This window comes from Lepisosteus oculatus, chromosome 21 (genome assembly GCF_040954835.1).
Source record: "Lepisosteus oculatus isolate fLepOcu1 chromosome 21, fLepOcu1.hap2, whole genome shotgun sequence".
Taxonomy (NCBI): domain Eukaryota; kingdom Metazoa; phylum Chordata; class Actinopteri; order Semionotiformes; family Lepisosteidae; genus Lepisosteus; species Lepisosteus oculatus.
Genome location: NC_090716.1, coordinates 14609685 through 14627412, shown reverse-complemented (window position 1 = coordinate 14627412; position 17728 = coordinate 14609685). Strand labels below are relative to the sequence as shown.

General features: G+C 35.7%; 1 protein-coding gene across 2 annotated transcripts in view; it reads right to left on the bottom strand.

Annotated features, from left to right (window-relative positions):
- The window catches only part of LOC102682408 (leucine-rich repeat-containing protein 4C), a 446308-nt gene extending 432830 nt beyond the window's left edge, over window positions 1–13478 (bottom strand). For both annotated transcript variants that reach the window (XM_015338417.2, XM_069181633.1), the window contains exon 1: window positions 12720–13478. The gene's annotated coding sequence lies outside the window, so the exon portion shown is untranslated. The remainder of the gene's footprint in view (window positions 1–12719) is intronic.
- Between the last annotated feature and the right edge of the window lie 4250 nt (window positions 13479–17728).

The following is a 17728-nucleotide window of genomic DNA, read 5'->3' as shown; positions in this document are numbered from 1 at the left end:
TTATGCTCCCTCTGTCTCATGCATAAAGGTAATTGTTGGTAAAAAATTAATCCAGCAGTCCAGCACAAGGGAACATTTCCAAAATGAGCAAAACAAGGACAAAATAGCACAATATTTATTCCCTTCCCTTGTATCAGTGTTATTCTCCTCTGAGTTTATGACACCCCCAAAATAAAGTCAGATTGCTATGATGTACTGTACTGTAAGTACCATGCAAAATGGATTTGACCACACTCCAAGCCCCTACACACTTCCTGGCACTGTGGATCCAAGCAAATAGTGCGAAGATGCTGTAGGTTCCAGTGATGTTAGAAGAAGTAATAAAGAGGCTCTTAATGCAGCACCGATACTTTTTTAGCTACATTAAGACCAACTGACATTATCCACTACTGAATAAGTGGCCAAGATTGTTATTGATCACTAAACAAGAGTATGAGGTGAAATCAAGGATATCCTTATTGAGAATAGTGGACAAACATGTATATGAGGAAACCTGCTTCCAAAGCTTAATTGCATCTTGACACGCCACAGACATGCAAAAAAAGTACTACAGTTCATCCTGAACAGACTACGGATGTTTCATATACACAAGGTTTTGATACTATTTTTTTTAAACAAGATCGTGCTGGAAAAACTGAACATTGTTCTACAGTAGCCAAGAAAGAGGCTTCTTGGGTTAATAGTCGAAATAATTCAGTATTATTCAATAAAATTACAGGTCGTAAAAGAATAAATGAAGACCCAGGAATATGTAGCACAATCCATAGGTGACACTATTGTTTACTCAGCCTGTGGAAGGTATCAAGCCTTTTATATATTTTCTTACCCACTTCATCCAATTCAGATTCACAGTGGAGTTAGAGTCCATCCCATCAAGGAACAGGCAACAAGGCAGGGAGCACCCTGGATGGGATGTCACTCCACGGCCGGACAGAGATAGACATACAGCGCACACATGAGGTAGAGAACTGAACCCAGGGCCCCAGCACTGCAAGGCAGCATTACTGACCACTGTGTCACCATGCCACCACTTCTTTATACACTCGTTTAATCTTCTTCTTCTTAATACTAAGAATATAAATTCCTTAAAACATCTTTATGTCCCCTTTTCCTTTATTTTATTTTGTGGTCCTTCTCATCATTTTATGAGAATACTTTTAACTGTCCCGAGTTCTAAAGACTTAATATTAGACACAGCTTTAAAGGCAAGGATGCTGGCTTGATACAATAAGAGAATGAGTAAAATATTAAATGAACCAGTGGGCTAATGTACGCAATTAAAACACAGTTAGGAAGAGGTGGAATGAAGTCATCTGCATCAGGTTGTATCTGTTACCTCAAGGTTACCTCAAAGTAAGTGTATATTTCCCCTTTAACCCATACTATTGTACACCTAGGATGAGGATCATAAATGTTACCTAATGAGCCTAGGCTGTAAACCAGTGACTTTAACCTTGGCTAGCAAGCCTTCAAAAGGAAGATGTGTGGTATAACTCAGAGACACAAATGTGTACTCTCAAAATACCAACAGCTGACATGGTAAACATGTCAAAATCAACTCATCAAACAAGAGGCTCCTACCATTTTAAACCTTTACTTTCCTGGCTCTGGGGCTCAGCTTCTAAGAAGTTTCCAATGTCTCCCTGAGCAGTAGTGAAAGGCTGATTTTTGTTCCCTCTGAGGACTAGCATCTGCTGTTTACACCCCCTCTTTTCTTCTGAGGAAATGACTACAAAGATATTGTGATTTGTTGCCTTAAGCATTTTTTCCTCTCCCTTCTTTGTTCTGTTCAACGGATGAGACTGGGGTGGGGGGGGGAATGAGAAAACAAATCTTAGAAGCTGGACGATTTAATTCCAAAACCATTGGATGCTATGTTTCATTTTTTGCAGGCTGTACGTGGTTTTGCGAAGTACAGTATGCGGTAGTTATATGGGGAAATTCAGAACCCTGGGTATATAGTTGGTACATTATTTCCTGTTATCCACCTTCAACCAGTTCTAACTGAAAAACTTGAGGACCTGACCTGACCTGAAAATACTGGCAAATGTTAGCATTTATCATAAAAAATTTAAAAGCTGACTTTCAATGTGAGCACGTTAGTCATTGTCTGGGCAGCTGTGTTGCATAAGGGTACTAAATGAAACACAATGGGAATTAGGGGTGAGATTGTTTTTGGGGACCCCCAGGTTCTCTACTGGAGAAACAAAAAGATGCACCTTGATGCTCTTAAGAAAAGCCTGTTAAATGTTCATTATTCTCTTTCTTCAAGGCAAAATTTTCTTTCTTCAACTTGATATTTTTTATTTTCTCTAAATTCCCTTTGAAACCCTAAGAAAAACACTCTTCTTTTTTCCAGCCCCTTAAATAGCACACAGCCATGGGGTAGTGAAAGCAAAGGCTTTGCATAAACAAAGCTGGAGCTGTTTCGAGGTTTTTGAAATCCTTGCAATGGAAATCAATATTCGCTCTTTTAGCTTGTTTATCCAACTTTCTGTCTGGCTCCTTCTGTTTTCTCCTTTCTCCACTGTCCTTTCCTCTGGCACTTGTCTGCCAAACACATGCTGGTTACATTGTAAACTTTTTCCAGATCACTGAGGTGACACGAGCAGTAATGTGACAGCCGCTGACTCGGCACCTGATGAGCATCTGAGGCCAATTATAGGAACGAGTCACCTATCTGAAAATAGATCCTTCATTCTGCTGGCGATCATGATATAATCATAATGAAATGCTAATTAAGATCACGCTCATTTTGCACGTTCACATACCGCAGATGGTCACAGGTACAAAGCCGGCCCAAGGATAATCTGATTATTCTCCCCCGAAAAGCACCATTGCACACAAGGGGAGATTGTTGTTGTACAATCACAAAATACTTCATCTCTTACCAAAGTGGAAGGGTTAACTAGATATAAGACCATGCAACTGTGAGGAACTCAGAATATTCTGATGTTTTGGAGTTATCCTTTTGATATTGTCCTCAGAATGAACATCGTAATGTCACCAAGTGACTCCACTTCCAGTAATGTCATCTCTGCTGACAATGTGACACTTCGGCACAAGGTTAGAATCCTGGATCTCTTTAATTTCTTTAGTTTGCTTAGAATTCTTTGACACCATGCAGTGCTTTCTCTTTCCCGAAGCTCATAATGTATTTATTGAGATCCTTTATAGAGCTTTTAGTTGAGTGATGTCCATATATTACTTTCTATGAGGTAGAAATTTATCATCATACTCTATTTGAACTGAATCTTTACACTACAAAGCTCAACATGGGAAACTGCCAAAGAAATAGCACTGAGAAAAAATACAGTCCTCCTTAGCTATGACCCTGAAGTGAGCTTGAATGGCTCTTGATCTGTTTCATGTGATGAAAAAAAGGTGTTTTTATGTATTTGACTTATCACTCATTAATAACAATTTAATCAAATTGGATGATTAAAATTAATAGCACTCTAAAATTGGCCCCTATTGTGAGTAAATAAGAAATAAAAAGAATTGCTCTTATGGAATTATTGAAAAGACACTGAAAGGTAAGGTCATGCATTTGATCCAGGTGATTTTACCACACTCTGGGAAATCAGTCATAACTTCTGTTTTTTCTTTTGCATGTTAAGCATACTCAGCTGTTCTCCTTATTGAATTCATGCTGAATTTTGTGAATATTCACAAAATGGGAGCTGACTCTGGGTTTTAATCATAAAGCCTTGGTTTAAGGAATGCAACACTGTCATCTTGCAAGTGAGGAATTGTCATTCTGTAACTTTGTTACATCTGCTTGTTGGGCTGCAAGATCTCTATGAAGTTCTCAAGCAAAGCCTCACCTTTCTAATGGAAATATACAATATACTCCGATCTTCACAACAAGATTCAAGAGGAAAGTAGCAAGTTGTTCCATTCCCTCCAGGACTTCTACTGTCCAATGCTGTGTGTGCCTACCTGCATGCCAGTGGATGTGTGGGATATAAAGAAACTAAGAAAAATAGCACTGAATATTTGCTTTAAAATTTGAAATGTGTGTGTGCAACCTGTACCAATATACTAATATATACTTTCACTGGTCTGTTATTTCTTTGTGCTAGGAGTATTCTCATGGGCTGCTGTCCATCAGGTTTTAGATGTCTCTTTAAATCTCTAGCTTCTTAAGAACAAGGGAAGGCTTCAACATGTTCAGTTAGGATAATAAAGAGTTCAATCAGGTAATTAAATGCTCAGGTGGAAAGAAAATCTTCTGGCCCTTCAGGACTGGAGTTGCACAACTCTTATTTTTGAATTCTTCTTCTAGCTATGTGTTAGCTAAAGAGGATTAATGTGATGACATCTAATAGATTAAGAAACGTGATATCTTAGCCTTCACACATTTCCTTCTTTACAACCACATTTATCAAATATACTCTGCCAGTTAAAATCAGAAGCTACTTTGACCAAACTCTGATTTCAGGTATCAGAATGCACGGAACACAAATAAGCAAAAGAGCATATCAGAGAAACATCCCTTCAGCAGTATGGTTCCTACTTCATTAAACATTCAAAGGAGAAAATCAGCATAAGCACAATGCCCTTCTTCTCAATATCCTGAATTGATACACCTATAGTTCTAACATTCCAGCAGTTGCCAAAGGTTTTTAGCTGAAAAGGGCAATTAATAGCTATTTCAGACTCTACACTTACTTGCAATTAGCAGTTGCTGCCAACAAGTACAAAGAGACCTAAAAGACCAACCTTAGAACGTTTATTAAGACCAGTTGTTTCAGAGTCTAACCCGTATTAATTGATAATTTGATTGATGTGCTTGATTGTTTAGACTTTAATTTTAGTTCTTCAGTAAGTTTAGTAAGTTTTGAATGTGAAATATGCCTTGTTACAAGATTTCCAACAATTCAGCATACAGATCTATGCCCAACCTCTTCTCTGCTTGCCATTTCTGACTAAACATCTCTTTATACTAGAACAGTTAATGATGAAACGGGTGGGAATAACACTGTATCAAGCATGCTCACTTTAATCATTTTTTCCTTCTCTAGGGGTTCAATTTCTTATATTTCAGGCAACACATCTGAATATTGGTAGTATAAAACTTAAAATTTGTACAGGATTGACACTAACTACAAATCACAAATCCAATTTGACATTTTAAGAGTTAAAAGCAAATTTACAAATATGAGTTAGCCTGCAAACAAAAACCAGAAGACACAGTGCTCCTCTTGGACCAATGTTGGGAATCGGTACTTTAGACTTTAGTCTTGCTTCAGACCTGTGGCAAGGGTTTAATTGGTTTATTGTATTCAGTTATCTTATTAAGATGCTAATCTTAAGATTCAAGTGGAATGCAAATGGGATATTCTTTAGCCTTTAAGGATGACTGGTTTACATTATAGCAACTTGTGGAACAAATCTTTTTCACCAAATCTTGACCCTCCCGAGTTTAGGTCAATCCTAATTCAAATAGTGGAATTACGATTGACCAGATTGCATTCAAATATCAACGCAATTGGAATTGGACAAAAGGAATTGACCCCAACTCTGGCATCAACAGAAGAAATTAAAGATCCCAGTGGATTTCCAAAGGACATAAAGAACTAAGCAAGGTCAAATTACAGTACCTAACATTGCAATTAAATACAATTAAATACAGTTTACTGTACTTGTAGCCTCAGACATTAATTTTGCAACAACTAGTTAAACAACTGAAGCAAGAAACAGAATTTAAAGCTTCCTCTCACTTTTATGGTTTTGCTGTGATGCCTTAGCTTTTTAGCTGGAATGCACATGAGGTTCAGTAGAAATCAGGTCAATAAATTGGCTTCTAAGCCCTTTGTTTCCAAGTTTGAGTTGCTGTTGCTGTTATGTTAAATAATGTAGGGAACATATGCTTAAATCCAAATCCTGTGGTTCCAAAGGCGTGTTATTTTCACACTGAAAAAAAGTAGGATCCACCAGGTTTTGAAAGGATTCAGTTCCTGCATGATGTCCAAAATGCTATTGTTAATTTCTCAAAAGATGGCTTTGAATCATCCTTTGCCTTGTGTCTGTTAATGTTTTATGTTTATGAAATGTACTATTGATACCTTTTTTGTGATCATGATTATGACATTTCTAATTAGAAATTATAATTACTGGTTCCTTTGCATATAAACAGCATAATCAGCGAAGATAAACACATCCATACTATTTAGCTATGAACATATAGCAGGAAGTATTCATATTAAAACCAAAGCTGATTTCCTTAAAATCATTAAAAGTAAGAAAGATGCAAGATTAAAAGCCATTTCAATCTAATTATAAAAGCATCTGGAATATTACTGTACTTATGTTAGACCAAAAATAAAATATAACCTACAACATCTTGAGGTATTTAGGGCTTTTGAGGATGAGCGCTGGAGTCCAGTGTTTTGACAATTGTAAATTAGGTGGGTTTCCATGCTATTGAGTGGGAAGCAGGAATTACACAGCCCATTCATTTTTTTTATTACAGTATATACACACTGTGAGATATAAAGTGAGATATATACACCAATAAAGGTGTAATGCAGGTACAGTAGTTTGATACATTTCAAATTGTGTAAGTCACAGGGTTTTAGATTTAAAGTCTATTGCCTTATTTTATAAACCCACATGTGCAGACTGATGGAATAAGGTAGTATTAGACACAAACACAAACGTAATCAGAGAACAATTTTACTAACAAAATGCTTATGTTTTGTTAGGCAGCTGGTGTTGTGTCTCTCTCCTTGTAGTTTGTGAAAAAATGAATCTATCCATTCTGAATATTATGTAACTTCTCCACACTATTCACGTAGGTATTTTTGCACAGCTGAAACATATAATGCAACACGTACCAGTGCTGTAGTTTTGCACCTCATTAAACACAGTACTGTTTTGCCTTCTTTATGTCTCAATGCCTTTAAGAGCTATTAAACTCACCAGTCTTTAATAATGTAACTAATTAACCATCTTTTCTTCCAGTTGTCATGGACAGGCTGCCCTAGATTTGCTTAAGCAGAGCAAAACTAGTTAGACCATATGGTAAATTTCTGTCTACAATACATTATCCAGAAACTTTGGATATACTGTAAACTAAATTTAAAATCCAGCTTAGGAACAAACTCCTAAGGATTGCTAAAAATGTATTTTTGTGGAGTTAAAAAAGAAGAAGATAATCTGTAGTTTCGAAAACGGTGCTTTAAGACACACCTGAACATTATTGAAAGATTCACATCTGCATTAATTAAGGTAACACTGACCGGCACACACCTGGATTTCTGAAACCACAGCTGTCAACCCAAACTGGTTCAAAATATTTTTTGACTGTATAAACAGTTAGTTTATACCTCCAAAAATACAACATCTCCAAACTACTTAAATAAGCAATTTCAGAAATAAAGGATATTCACAAAATTATAACATGAATATTAATGAGATTTATCATAGTTTTAAACCATGAATACAGGAGACCGATCGACTTGTCTCTACCAAATGAGACCAGAACTGAGGATTCATGGAAGTTCAGTATGATAGTTTTAGCTAACCTTGGGATATGGCAGAAAAAAACTGTGTGGAGTATCATAAAATTATGAAAAAATGTGTACAATTAACAAAAGACAAAGACTGTCCTTTACTGTACATGACAAAGCAGACATTTAGATTTCAAAAGATGATATAAGGAGGGAAAGTCAGTACTATTATCCAGTGGGGAGTGTGCTGCAAATATGTTTCACATCTCTACCTCCCAGAAGCTCTCTTGTCAGATTCTCAAACTAGGTCTAAATCATTCTGAAACCTTAAAGTTCTCATTTTCATCTGCTTCAGAACAACCTCAAGTCATCTCCCCTGCTGTTCTTATCGAGGTCACGCTGTTCACATGAGAAAGTCAACTGTTCGCATTTTGCACACATTTTGCAATATTGGGAGAAGCTCTTCGGAATTCAGCAGCCTCACAACATTCAGATTCATTAGGATTTTATTAACAAATAATGTGCAATCATCTCGGAACTATATCCAAGTCTCCAGTGTTTGGTATTTTTATTAAGATATTTTATTCTTTTGTTTTTGATGTTACTTTACATGAGATTTGAGCAGATTCTTAGGAACTTATTGTTAGAAATATGTTAGTTATTCAATTAAGTCACAGTCATAACAAGTGTACATTAATACAGGGTTTAGTTTTAAATTTTTGTCTGTACCGTGAACCTAAATGATTTTTTTAGATGAGCAAATTGGCTGAAATAAACCTGGTTTAAACAGTAGGCAGCTGATTCCAATGCTCAAGCAAGAAAATTCATCACCTTAATCAGCAAGCATTAAAAAATCAATACAAGTTTTTCCAACTAATAGCTCAGCTGATGGAAAAAAGTAAAACCTATGATGACAATTCATGACCATGAAGAGCTGGATTCCGTCTTCTGTGCTATAAAACATTAAAAACTTTTATAATTATTTCCTACTGTAAATTATTTTAGGTGGCAGAAGATAAAGAGATACAGAAAGGAAATTTCTAGTTATTGAATAAATTATGCATGGTATATGTTTGCAAGGTTAAAATACATACTTTAAGTAGAGCTTGGGGAAACGCAATTTAAAAGCTCAAATGATACTAGTATCACTTTGACTGACGTGCAAGAGTTACCTTTCCAGAAAGTCCTAGAAAATATTAAAATCAACATAAAAAAACAGCCTAATAAAAAATGTGTGTGATATTTGGTTACAATCATGTAGAGGTTCTCTCCAGGAGTTACAATGAAATGCTTTAACAGGTTTAATTTGATATCCAATTCTTTGAACTCAGATGGTTATGTAAAACAAATACTACAGTAGAATGAATTTCATATTTCATATTATTCGCCATTGAAAAAAGAAAAGCTATGTTCAGTAAATCATAAAGAAGCTTTTAGTGCAGACTTACTGTCATAATAGAACTAAATGATGAATTGCAGTTTGGTTTTTGAAAATAGACAATATGTTAATTGCATTATGCATGGATAAATGCTTAGAGCAATAATGTAATCTTTGGCAGATTCTCTTCTTCATAATCTTTTTTCCCTTTAACTTGTATTAAATTAAGTTTCAAAGCCAAATGCATATACTACATACAGTATATAATGCAGAAATTCTGTAGTTTACATTTTAGGCAACAGCTTTTTATGACAAATAATAGGATGGCCATCAATCTACAGAAAAATGCCTCTAAACAGAATTTCAAAGTTACACTGGAATAGCTTCTGTACTAAATGTATTTTATTAATCACCCTAAAGCATCCTCACAATACTATTGCCATTAAACTAAAATAAATAAGCAGATTTATTCTCTATCACTGATGTTTTTATATTGTTTCATTTTTCTTTTGAATGGATATTGCTGCCATGGATATGGATATTTAATAGATATTGCTGTCTCCCACAGATGAGTAGAGCTACTCAACATTTACTGTCACAAAGCAGACCGAGAACAGCTTTTTACCATTGGTGTTTGATCAAGCAGGGCCTGAGGCAAACAGATGAATAGATTATTCAAAATATAATACAGTCAAATCTTTAAATACTGGCAAACAAAAAAATGCATTGTACTGTATTGAAAATCCAATTTAAGTCATGAATTTGGTAAAACTGGTGTGCAATTTGCAGGTGTAATGTTAAGATTACATGTTGGTTACTTTTCACCGAGAACCACTTCAAATTTTTATTCTGTCTCATGATGCCCTGTTCTTCTTGAGTACATGGCTACTATGGTCATTAATACGAGCTTACAGAAGCAGAATAATTTACATCTTAATTGTTAGTGCTCAACTTTTGATACATTGTTTAGTGTCAAAAATATAGGATAGAAAATTAAGATTTGACATTGGTTTTCATTTGGCAAATAATGCTAACAATATTAATGTTCAACAACCTCCAGTTTGACTTGCTGTAGCTTGTTCCAGCAACAAACATGACAAGTACAAAGTATGAAAATTGGAAATACAGGTATTGCCAGAAGTGACTTTTTGAATGCAACCCTTCCCAGTAAAACAATGGTGTATTTCTTGGTACCTGCTCAGAACTATGTTTCGCATTCAAATCTTAGCACTATTCCTTTAAAACTAAGGAGGAACAGAGCAAACCCACACAAACATGTGGAGAACAAATAAACTCTATACAGATAGCACGTCAGGCCCAGGGTTGAACCCATTCTGCCCTAACGTTCATAAATATTTTTTTGACATAATATTTTTAACATAACTCACTATAAGAGAAAGACTTCCTCTGATAATGGTAATTATGACAATGCTGTATAATGTCTTTGGACTTGATATCATGAAAAGAAATTCAGACTGGTATGCATGTACACTATCTTATGAGCATTTCCCATTTGCATGAAACACATGAAATGTGTATACTTTAAGACTTATTTGTTATTTAGATTGGGCAACATGAACTAGTGGTAATATGCAACCGACAACAGACCTTTCTGACCAACACATCAAGACCATTTCAACTATTAGCATACAAGCTAATATTTTATCATTCCATATCCAGGAAAGTTTAGGATTCCCTCCTGCATCAAATCTGGAGTCACAAGTGTGACAGAAAGAGTACCATTATTTCAGGTTTCAGCAATGCATTTGAGTTTAGCAGATTGCAAAGGTTGCTGAGCAGGAACTATTTTAAAGTCTTAATTATTGCACAACAATACAGTATTTCTCTCAGCAGCTTTCCCTGTTTCATCTGGATCTATAGAATGTAGAGGACAACCCCAGGTTCAGACACACCTTTCTGAGTGGGCAAGCCACAATGTGCAATAAAGGACAAACCTGCTGAGCAACGTGACAGTCTTGAGAAGTTCTCTTCTCACATCTTTCAGTACATCCCACTCACATTGAAAGCCTCACTACACATGAACCACCCATCATTACCCAAGTACGTCAGGAAACAATATCTGAAATATTGGACTGCACCATTTTCACTCCACAGGATATATGTTCATTAAATTGCATTTCTGCATTTAAAGAAGTACCAAAATATGTTCAAGCAAACAATCTCTTTCACAACAAAACAGTGAAAAGTAAAATTCTTTATCCCTTAGGGCCCTCATGTTTTTTCAACAAGAATTAATATTTCAGTCTAGTGGGATTACTAGTTTATGCATGTGATATGATAAGCATGTTAATTTTGTCTAATGATACAAAAGGGTAATGTCTGAATAATGTCTTAATAGTACTAATTAATGAATTATAGCCAGGATACAGTACTAGTGAAAGTAAAGTGTATTAAAAATAACACTTTAATGAAAAGATTAATAATATTAAGTCTAAAATATATCAATCTATTTACTGTAAAATGTACCTTTTTAGATCAGGCACATATGTGGCATTTGTACAATGAAACACTGCAATTAATGTGAATAAAATTCCAGAATTTATTGATAACAACAATTGTACTGTCAAGTTTTAGTCTAAGTAAACCTTCAAAGGATAGGACAGAAGGATAACCATATTTCCACACTCCGACAGGAAGGTAAATTGTTAAATTCTTCAGATGGAAATGTACGGTGAGCATTGTTTGACTACATGGGAAACACAAGAGACGCAACAGACGGTTGGTCAACCACCTACATCTTCTCAAGCTGTCACCAGCAGTTGGGGGTGACAGTGTTATTATTTTATAGTACTGGGTTTTGACTACAAAAGGTCCATAAAATAATAATTGCAACATGCAAACTAGGGGTTGAACCTCATGAGGTTTTCTATCTAGTGTGACAGATCAATCAATAGTCTTGCATGCTGTGGTGTAAAACAGTTCTCTTATGGTCCATCCCCCTTTCAGTTCCAATGATCAGCTGCTGGTAAGGACATACCTGTAGATCCTGCATTTCTGTTTAATGTCCCATAAATCCAATGAAGAACAATTTCACCAGTGTTGTGCTGTTCAATAGTGATGCGAATATGTATTTGGGTAAATATGCAGGGGTATGACAGGATGTTACATGCAGTATTTGTTTTTAAAATGTCACTCTTTAAGGTGGTGCCAGTCCATGTGGGTTGGGAATAAATAATTTAATGCATAAGTATACATAAAATCACATACATACAATATTATATGCATATATTGTAAATGCATACATCATAGTATAATGTATAAATATGCATTAATATAATGTTTTATTATACAAACAAAAGTGACTTTCATTTTCAGTGACTCCGTTATATTATATTGTCTTGTATATTGTCGTATATTATCTTACTACAGGTAAATTTCCACTTGCCTCTTATGAAAATCTATAGACTAACACAGAATTCATGATATTTTATCTCATTTCCCCAACTGTAACAATTGAAATTTCATTTCTTAAATGTCACTTCAAATCTAAGGTTTATTACAGGTACAAATGGCAAAAAAATAATATGGAGTGGTACTGGCACTTGCAGTGTGGTGGTGTTTAAAAGTAAAATGCAGTCTTTCTTAATGGTGCTGACATAGGTCTTCACATTAAAGTATATCTAGATTCAACTATACATCATTTTTAAATTATGCGATGTTCCTCCCAAAACATCCTTTAAAACTTATTTTGTTGAAGGTTTGTTAGGGAATTGTTTTTGTTCTCCTGATTTGGGAGTTGAGTAGGCAGCTTGCTTTAAACCCACCTGAAGCTGTCAGTTCAAAACAAGGCACCCCAAAGGGCTGGGAAATCTCCAAAGTCACAGCAGTAAAAAAAAGACAACAGGAAACTTCAGATCACTCACCGATACAAAGAGTGCTACCCATTCACGTGTCGCCTTAATAACAGCAGAGGCGTCGCGAGTGTTGTCTCTGTATTTTCCAAAAGCATTAGCGTGGAAACAAAAAGTAAGAAATAAAGAGAAAAATAACTGCTGCAAAAATGAGCATCTTGTCATTGGTGGCTTTTTAAATTCAAATGAAATATGTCACGGATAAAATGAAAGACTTTTTCTGGAAACTAGTTTTCCGAGTCAGACTCATGGTTATCAGTTATGGGCATATAAATATAAATGCATGTTAAAAATCCTTATAATGTCCTAAAATATGTATTTCCTTCATACTGAAGAAGTCAGAAAGCATCTGAAATTGTCATATCAGTTGCAGGGTAATTCCTGTCCAACCCGGACCCAAGTCTCACTGAACGAGTTGAAGTAGCAAGAACAGTGACAGTCCAGGGAATTGTCCTGTGAATACTGCTTCAGCTCTGCTTGAGGGTGCCTTTCATTCTGACCTGTAGATAAACAAGACAATTCTGATGCAAGACACACTTCTGAATATACATCCACAATTCAGGCGAAGAAGAAGGGGGAACACAGGAGGAGAAGAACAACAAAAAGCACTGATATTCCCAAATATGGATTGCGGAGAAGGTCAAACGGGGTCTGTTCTCCTTGCCCCCCACCTCCTACTCCTGTCTCTCTCCCTGATTTGGGCTGGGGTAGGTGCAGAGTGACTGTAGCACTAAAGCATCTCACCCTCTCAAGCTGGCTGCCTCTGTTCAAATAAATGCCAGGTCTGTCACAGAATTCTGCTGCATCGCATTTGGCTCAGCCTCTCTCTCTCTTGCTCACTCTCGCTCAGTCACACGTGAGAGAGACAGAGGAGGCTGGAATACAAATAAGCCATTTAGTCAGTCTTTCTTAAAGACACAATTGTGCTCTTCACTTCGTTTCTTAAAAAAATGACAGCAAAAGCTCAGTTCTCTTCCCCATGTTACACTGTCTCACATCACCTTTGTATTCACCTGTAACCATTCATAAGATTTTGTGGGACCTCTTACACACTGACAAGACATGTTTAAAAATAGCAGACCAACAACTGCAGAAGGCTCATTCTCCTCTGTTGTGAAAATCTTGGCTGGATATTGTGTTTGTATAGCTTTGTGGAGAAGACTGCACAGTCTTTTAATAGACATATACAACCATTCTAAAATAATATTTGCTATTTATAAATGAATTAGGAAAAATCTTTTTTTCATTGTTTTTTATCATTGAAAAGAATTTTAAAGCTCAATTGGGACCTAGGGAAATGTCTCAAGTGCGAGAATTGCATGATTTGTTTTGATAGTTCTACAGTGAAACCTTATGGATCTATTCTATAAGAGGTGCATGAGGGCTATGCAATGACTGGGGGGGGGGTTGGGGGCATCAAGCAGTATATTGGTGCCCAAAATGTAAATCAAGGATGTTCAGGTTATCAGTATCAGTAATTAGCAATCTTCTAAAGCCCTTGGAGAGCTGGTACATTATATCAATTAAATAAGGAATTTGTCAAATAAAGTAAGGAACTCAGAGTGGGATGAAAAACAGAGTTTGAGGGCTGTTGCCACTGAGGTATTACTTCAATAGTATAGTCAAGGTTGCATAAAACCAGAAATTAGTTTCCTCACCCAGCAGAAATTCCTTAGGTTTTGCAGTATTGTATAGGAAGCATAAATTATTATTTTAAATTTGACCTTTAGAAGACAGTCAAATCATATCTTTTTCAGTATTTTGTTTAGCTCCTGAGCATCAGTTGAGCTGCTGTCTTATCATTGTATAACTGCAAAAAAGTTAATGTTACATAAAATATGCTTATTTGAAAATTATGAAAATATGCTGGTCTTAGTAGGTTTCAGTGACTATAACTAGAACTTTACAGTTACTTACAGTCATGTTCTCTTAATTAACCCTATCTATTGCACTACTTAGCAGAGTCTTGTACAATTGGAAACAAAAAAAGAATGCTGATGAGGAGCCCTGGCCTAATTGATGCAAGAGAAGCTAACAAGAGTCTCTTTGACAGAGTGTGTGTCAACCAGGAGTAAAAAAACAAAAGCAAGCTAACAACAGTAATTAATACTTTTTTGCTGTGTTGATTAAAATACAAATGGGGTCAAGGTTTGCAGAAGAGTTAGATATCTAAACAAGCTCTTTTCTACAACTGCAATGCCAAAGCAATTAATATTTAATATTGGAACCTTAATTAACACACTTAAGGAGTGGGTGTTTGAAGGTGGGAAAAGCATGTAATTACCTCTGCAAATATATATTTGTTTTTAATACCGCAACTTCACCAGTGGTATACAGCCGTCGGGAAAATTTAATGTATGAAAACATACATGTGTGGTCCCAATGGTGCCTCAGGAACCACAGCACTACACCAAACATGTAGTTTATATGACACTTAAAAACAATATCCAGCTTTATTTCAGTTCATCTCATGAGATAATGGTTTGGAGAATATCTCTTGGAACAACAAACCAGATTTCTTAATTGCTTTGGGACCTTTGAGGATGACAGGTTGCCTGTCTTTGGCATTAACAGTACAGTATGTACATAATGGAAAATAACTTTTGAAAGAGTGCAAGATGAGAATGTTTACCACTTTTATATTACACATTTTTTAAACACTTGTATTGATGTTAGTAAGAGAAACAACACTAGTGAAATTAGCACTAACTGTTCTTTATGTGTACAGAACTTACAAATGTTAGATGTTGAGAAGGATCTGCAGAGACATCAAGTGTCCCATTTTTTGCCAGGCAGTGAGCAATTCAAGTAGTAATTCATAATTGAATGAGCATAAAATTGATACTTAAAAAGTAGAAATATAAAAACACTTCTTTCAATATGTTAATACTGTATGCAATGTTGCCATCTCATAGTTCTAGGGTCCTGAGTTCAACTGTAAGCTGAGAAGTCTTCAGTGTGGTGATTGCATGGTCTCCCTGTTTTCACCTAATGTAGGTACTCTGTTTTGTTTTTTCCACCTCTCACATACATAGTTTGACTGGCTCCTAAATTGCCCAATTTCCATGAAGAGCAGGCATGTGGCACCTCCCTCACTAATCTGTTTGGTCTTGTCGCCCTAGCCTTAGTATTTGTAAAGCAGCACTATTAAGATACACCAAACGTAAAAACAAACATTAATTGATATAGCATGAATCTACCAATGACTGCCAGAAACAAATTAACAATACGTTCTGTAATATACATTAAATAGTAGTATAATAAATATATAATGGACATTTCACATTTATATCCATGGTTCACAATGAGTAGTACATTGAAATTCAATCGTACTACAGGTACCTTTCTAGCCAAATGAACTGGAAAGTAACGCATAATAAGCTTTCACTTTTAATTCACAACACTTAAATGTACCCCTTAATTCAATTGGTGAAGTAATTTCTCACTTCTCAACCAGGTCTGCTGTATAGTGAAGCTGCTGGCATTTAATGACTGCTGCATATCACCCAGATGTGTGCTGCACTTCTGGAGTGGGTGAAGTGGGTCCCCTGTTAAAAAGAATTGTGCAATGGTGCACTGGGATCGTTTGGGATTAAAAATGTTAACAAATGCAAGTAATCTTTATTATGTTCAATAGCACAAGTGCAAACAATTCCATGTAGGGTGTATCCTGCTGTCCCACTTTCCTGTACTGGAAGAGGTTAGAAATTGGACTGATGGGTTGCGATTTGCAGTCAACATGCAGTATGTACTAATACATTTACTTTCTTCGAGACTTTTTAACTTTCAACTTGGAGTACTGTGCTAGAAGAGCAAATATTTTGTTTTGTGAGAGTACATTTGCATTTTCACTGCCGACTCTACCTACAGCTTTAGACTCATATTTCCTTGATCCTGTCTTCACACAAAATTCCAGCCATTTCCTTTAAATATTTAAATGCTATCACTGTGTGGTGACTGAAAGACCGATACACCCTTTCCCTATCAAACAAATTTTACATGGCAGAATTTGCCCTTGATGTAGAAAGGTTGTATGCAATGATCATATCCAGTCTCTTGAGTAAAGGCACACTTGGTACTTGGAAATGGATTGTAGGGAAGAAAAACCTACAAGATTATAAATTCTTTGTATGGAAAGCAAATGGAAATGCAGGTTGAGAGAAGTAACACAAGGTTTTTGAATGTTAAAACATGAATATGAAAGTGAATGAATATTGAAAATATTTTTCACATTTTCTACTAAATTGGACAGTCTAATAATGTCAATGTACAGTACTAGTATTCTCTTGAAAACACAAATACAAGGCTGTATCACTGAAAATAAAACTTATCTGCAATTAAAGAATTTGCTCAGATTTCCTAAAGAGCAAATTTTGAACAGAAGGAAACCAGTTAAAAATGTTACTGACTGAAAAGTCGATGTCTGACATTTTCAAATTCAAGTGAAGGCTATTAGGAAAGGGACTGAAATGATGTACAGGAATCTAATGCCTGCAGGCCACATAACAGGGGTGCTGGAAATAAAAAAATGCAATTGGTCCTTTTTTGTCAAATTAAGCAATACATATGGATACCCTCCAGCTTTGAAATTCTAAGTTTCATTTGATTCAGAGCAGTCAGAGTGGAGTGGTTTAACAAGAACAAACCTCATACACACACAAATTCTACTGACAAGAAAATGCTACAGTTTTTTAAACACAACAGGCTAAGAAAGCCAGTGTTCCACATGCAAGATTTTATGGACAACAATGTAAAGTAGATTTATCTTTGCAAGGCTAATTACATGATAGCAACCAACTCACGAAGAATAGCATTTATTAAATATTAATCTAAATTATTCCTAATTCAGTCTAATCTTTTCTGCTTTTTAAAGACACCTATACAGTACCCATATAATATTTTAACCCTACCTGGGTTTTGACCTTGACTGGAAAGGTGTACCCTAGGAGAATATTGCTAAAGCTAATTGTGAAATGTGTGGAGGTTCTAGGCAGAAATAAGGCAGGTGTAGAAAATAGAAA